Source organism: Pelodiscus sinensis, chromosome 15, assembly GCF_052426305.1.
Source record: "Pelodiscus sinensis isolate ZL-2025 chromosome 15, ASM5242630v1, whole genome shotgun sequence".
Taxonomy (NCBI): Eukaryota; Metazoa; Chordata; order Testudines; family Trionychidae; genus Pelodiscus; species Pelodiscus sinensis.
Window position 1 is genome coordinate 7,005,621 of NC_143066.1, and position 6,000 is coordinate 7,011,620.

Consider the following 6,000-nt stretch of genomic DNA (forward strand, 5'->3'; position numbering starts at 1 on the left):
CGGGACCCCCGCAGGTCATATCAGAGTACGCCTGGGGCTTGTGGGCCGTAGGTTCCCCGTGCCGATCTAAACCTTCCCTTCCCCAGCACCTGGTCCAGACAGAGCCCGGCACAGTCCACATGATTCACAGCTGCCCCCAGGCTAGGCAGTCAGCATACTAGCTCCCCCATGCTCCCCTGTAAATCTGAGCAGCACAGTGTGGCCATGGCATTGGTACACTAGTAGGGAATAGCGCCAGAGAAGTATTTCTCATGGCCTTGGAGGTTTCCCATTCTCCTGGTGGTTCAGCCTAGTCCCGCCTAGCTGGTGAGGGCACGGTGCGGTTCGACATCTGGAGAAACCTCCCATCACATGAGCAAAATCAGCCACACTTAAGACCATGGGCAATGGGTAATGTAGGCTTCCCAAAATTGCCTACACTCTCTGCTGGCCATCTGGGAGGTCTGGGGCTGTGGTGTGGTGCCCCCAGGCACACTGGCCACCTGAAAAGGGTGAGAGCGGTAACCTGGGTTGGGGACTGGGCTTGACTACACAGGAGGAGGGGGTTGTGGAAGGGGCGGAGCCTTGCGTGGAAGGGGCGGAGCCTTGGGTGAAAGGGGCAGGGCCTTGGGTGAAAGAGGTGAGGCCTTGGTCTTGCCTTCCCCAGTTGGGCCTTGACCCACTGCCCCTGCTTAAGACACCCAAAGCGCAGGACAGAAGCGCTATGAAAGCCCAGAAGCTGGACTGCCATTGCTACAGTGTGAGCCGCGGGGAGGGTCTTGCAGGGGACCATGGTTGGCTGAAACACTTGGGAAAAGGCGCTTCCCGCTGCTTTTTAAAGTGAGCTGGGCGGGAGGTGGGAGTCAGGGTGAGTTCAGCAGCAAAGAAGCTGCCTCCAGCTGAGCCAAGACACAACCCCCGAGAGGGGGGCTCAGAAAGACCCAGCCCCCCCTCCGTCAGGGTTCAAGAGCCCCGGGGCCCGTTGAAAGCCTCTGGCCGTCCTGCAGGAGGAGGGATGCTGAGTGCAATTCTCTTACTGGTTGATCGGGCCCTGCGGGTATCGGGGAGCCCAAATCACAGCGGCTTGCCCCCCGCAGCGGTGGGAACGCAGCAAAGCAGCGGCTGGCGGTTTTACAGTTGGGGCTTTGGTGCAAATTGCATCCCAAGCACAGTGGGGGTGAAGCCGAGGGCGGAAGGGCCTCATCCCAGGCACATGCGGGAAGCACACGGGCTGGGATGGGCCAAATCAGGAGAGGGGAGAAGCTGCCTCATGACTGTCAGCGCTTTCCCGCTGAGGGAGGCTCCACCTGCCAGACACTTGGGAATGGCCCTTTTGTGGAAGGGGCACAGCAGAAGAATGGTCGCCACTAACACGCTAACACCAGGATGGTTCCCTGTTCTGTTCATTCCCTCCGGGATGCCTGGCATTGGCCACTGTCGGCAGACAGGACACTGGGCTAGAAGGATCTTTGGTCTGGCCCACTCTGGCTGTTCTTATAGACTCCTAGGCTACGTCTAGACTGGCCTGATTTTCCGCAAATGCTTTTAATGGAAAAGTTTTTCTGTTAAAAGCATTTGTGGAAAAGAGCGTCTAGATTGGCACGGACACTTTTGCGCAAAAGCACTTTTTGTGGAAAAGTGTCCATGCCAATCTAGACGCGGTTTTGCACAAGAAAGCCCCCGATCGCCATTTTTGCCATTGGGGCTTTTTTGCACAAAACAGTTTTTAGCTGTCTACACTGGCCCTCTTTGCAAATACATTTGCGCAAGAGGGCTTTTTCCCGAACGGGAGCAGCATAGTATGTGTGGAAGAACACTGACAATCTTACATTAGATCGTCAGTGTTCTTGCACAAATTCAAGCGGCCAGTGTAGACAATTGGTAAGTTTTTCCACAAAAGCAGCTGCTTTTGCGGAAAAACTTGCCAGTCTAGACACAGCCATAGACCTTAAGGGCAGAAGGTGCCATTATGATCCTCTAGTCTAGTGTGTGCTCCTGCACATCGCACGCCACTGAACCTCATCCGCCCACTCCTGCAATAGACTCGTGACCAGTCTCTGAAGACCTCAAATCATGATTTAAAGTCTTCACATTGTTGAGAATCCACCATTTACACAAGTTTAAACCTGAAAGTGACCCATACCCCTTGCTGCCAGGAGAGGCAGCCTCCAGGGCCTCTGCCTATCTGGCTCAGGGAAAATTCCTTCCTGACCGTAAATGTGACAGTCAGTCAGATCCTGAGCATGTCAGCAAGGCCATCGGACAGACGTCGGGGAAAGCAATCTCGGTAGTAATTCAGGACCCTCCCATCACCAGCGATTGGTCACAGATCTTGCACGTGCCATTGTAGGCCCTCTCATTGCACCGTCCATCCCAGAAACATATCAAACCCAGTCTTGAAGCCAGTAAAAGTTGGTTTGTTTTGCCCCCACTACTCCCCTTGCAAGGCTGGTCCAGAACGTCATGCCACTGGCAGTTCTCTGCCAGGGTATTTCCCAGAACAAAACCCGCTGCCTTTGGCAACCCAGCGAAGTTTGGTCTCGGCAGAGTGATGCGTTCAGAGAGGGCGGAAAGACAGGCAGCATCAAAGCAGCCGCTGTGCAGGAGCGCACTGGCACTGGGGCGGCGTGGCACATTATGACCACGTTGATGAACCTCCACACGAATGAGTCAACTCCAGTCAAATCCACACAGGGATTCCTCACAATGCTAATTTGTAAGGCACCCCCAGTCAGGGAAACATGTAGGGTCGGTGGCCAGACCTGAGGGGTTCTCTCCCTACTCTCCCCTCTGCTCAGAGCCCAGGAGTACCCCCCTCTCTCGGTTTGAGGGGAGACCCAGTATTCTGTGGCTGTGTCTAGACTGGCAAGTTTTTCCACAAAAGCAGCTGCCAGCTGTCTACACTGGCTGCTTGAATTTCCACAAGAACACTGACTTCCTACTGTCTGAAATCAGTGCTTCTTGTGGAAATACTATGCTGCTCCCGTTCGGGCAAAAGTCCTTTTGCACAAAAGAGCCAGTGTAGACAGCTCAGATTTGTTTTGTGCAAAAAAGCCCCGACGGCGAAAATGGCGATCGGGTTTTTTTTTGCGCAAAAGAGCGTCTAGATTGGCACAGACGCTTTTCCGCAAAAGCTTTTAATGGAAAACTTTTCTGTTAAAAGCATTTGTGGAAAATCATGCCAGTCTAGACGTAGCCTGTGTGTGTGCATGGGTGTGAGCGTGCTGGGTACAGACATGGGAGCTCCATGTGGCTTATTTATTCAGTTCACGCATCAGGTTAGGACTGAAAGTCGCGCGAGCTGCAAATGCCTTTACTGTCTAAACACTGTCCCGTCCCTTTGCTTTGGGAAAGCAACTGCAGAACTAGGGAATAATGGAGTCCAGCTGCCCTGATTTTGTGGTGTTTTGTGTGGAGGAGTGAACTCACCACTGAGGCTTGGATGGAGCTGAATCAGTATCTCATTCCAAATCCTGGCAACTTCCAGGATTTGATAAACGGGCGGGAGGGGGCTGTTTACAAAGCCTGACCCGTCCCAAGAACATGGACAGGTGGCTGTGGAGTGGACTTTTTGTTTTGTTCTGTTTTGTGAAAGAATGGTGAGCAAAGGCAAAGGGCTGTCTATTTACCAGGCATTGCCTGGGCTCTGTCAGTCCTCCAGCAAACAATGGATCAGTGTGACAGACTGCTGGCTAAGCCAGAGCTCTGCCACTGTAGCCTGGCTAAAGAGGCTGATGGGAAACAGCTGAGCAGCCCAGGCCTGAAGGGCTATTAGAAGCAGCTGTGGGCCTCACTGGGAGAGGGCTAGATAAAGCAGAGGAAGGCAGCCAGGAGGGGGCAAGGAGGAGCAAGGAGCTAGGGTGTGGCTGAGTGTGTGCCTAGGCAGATGGAGGCGCTGACGGAATGGACTGTAAGCTTTGTAAATAGAAGGTGGTAGGAACTGACAATAAAAGCACGGGTGACTGCACCAGAAGCATCTCTGGCTGATTTGTGGACCCGAAGGTGTCCCAGACCAAGGGGCCTGAGCGGGAACTCCGCCACAATCAGTATCCCACTAGTTAGAGCATCGCCTATTAATTAGAAGATACATTGATAACTGTGAGAGAAACCGAAGAGCACGGCTCATCCCGGAACACTTTAAACTGGTCCTGGAAAGAAAATATGATTGGTTTTCTGAGGAGCAGTAGCACAGAGAATCTCTCTGGTGCCCAAAATATTTTAGAGGGAGACTTTCTTGGGGGTGTATTGAATTCATATGGAAAATTAATTGTACAGCTATCTGCATTATTCAGACCCATGGCTGCATTGCTCAAAATCTGTCCATTAGGTTTGGACTGAGATAAAAAATGTGACTCTTGAGGGAGTGATGTCAAACCTGAGTTGGCGCAGTGTATTGATCCATTTTAATCAACTGTTACCCTTATCCTGTAAGATGCTACTCTGTGTGGGTAAAAGGGGCCATATGGGGCATAGTCACGGTAGTCAAGTGGCTAAATGCAAAGGTCTGTGAATTCTGCTGGCTGTTAGATGAGATCTACAAAGTTGTAGGAATCGGATGAGTTGAGGGTTGTGTCTTTTCCGCTGCTGACTAGGCCTGTGCAGGGCCTGGAGGACCCTGGAGAAATGTATACCAAAAAAGGAAACCAATCCAACCCCCTCCCAAGGGCAAAAATGAAACCCAAAGTTCCATTTGTGATGGGAGTCCCCAGAGAGCTCTGAAACGGCTATTTTCATGAGGAAGAGGAACACGTTTTGGATGGCTTTTCTATTGGTTTGAAGATTATTGCGCGAGAAGTAGAAGGTGAAGGAATGAATCAAGTTGACATTTCCATTACCAACAGGAGATCAGTTTGTGGTCAGAATTCATGGAGAAGGATGCTGGATGCTACCAGGAGTATTTATTATGTTTTAACACTGTCAGAGAGATGAAATAGCTTCTATTATTCATCTTCCCTGGGACAGTAATGAATCTGTGAATATTAACACCCAACCCAGGGATCTGATTCAAACCTCTGACCCACCAAGGTATTTATCTGAAGGCAGAACCATTTTCATCTCCCTCATTTGGACACTGAGAAAATGAGCCCTTCCCAATTACTCTGCGAGCCCCGAAGAGGCACACAGTGTTTTGCTTGCTGGTCCAGTGGTTTGATAATGAAATGCAAGCTTTGCTTTCAAAGGCCATTCTGTCTGCAGTCTGAATCATGTCAGCTTCGTGCCTCGTGGCCTGCCTGCTTTCAGGGTGTCTTGTCTTCGTCCTCTTGCCCTTGAGAGCTGAAGTAAGAGCACCGATGAGCTCGGTGGTATCGGGACCTGCCTAGGAGTGCGCAGACTGGGAGCAGCAGGGTCTATGTGGTGCACGCACTCTGAGCCTAGCAGGAATTGCTGAGACGCCTGAATACAAGGCTCTGGATTCTGCCGTGCTTCCTTCCTGCACTTGGCAAGGGGCCAGAGAAGGGAGGCAGAGGTTGGGGGTTTTAAGGCCCCTTTTCCTCGGCCCAGTTCTGGGTGGTGCTATGGGCCTCCTTGGCCCCCAGCACAATTTAGAGTAGCCCCAGCCTGCCCCTAAGCCATGGCGGCAAGGGAGTTCCCAGTGATGAGAGTGATTTCTGAGGGGACTATTTCCACCCCTTTATTTTGCCCAACCGGCACCATATGGCTGACTCAGCACCAAGGGCAGTAACCTTCCCCTCAGGGGTTTAAGAGGGATTTGGCTGGGGTCGACCAGGGACTCGCTAGCACGGCTCTGGCTGTGGGAGGTGAACCGCGCATGCTGATTCTCCTCTCTATTGTGTGCCCCAAGTTTGGGCCGTAAGAAAGAAGCAGGTGCCCAATGTGAACTGCAGACCACTTTTAAATGCACCGCTACAGCCTTCATCTCTCCCCTGGGATCTTTCTTGAGTCCATTTGCTATTCCTGGGTCCCAGAGAGTTTTCCACAGCTCTTCTCCCTGTCTGTAACTGGCTCTCCATTCCCATTGAACTGCCCCTCCTCTGGGAACCTCCCACTGTACCAGTGTCC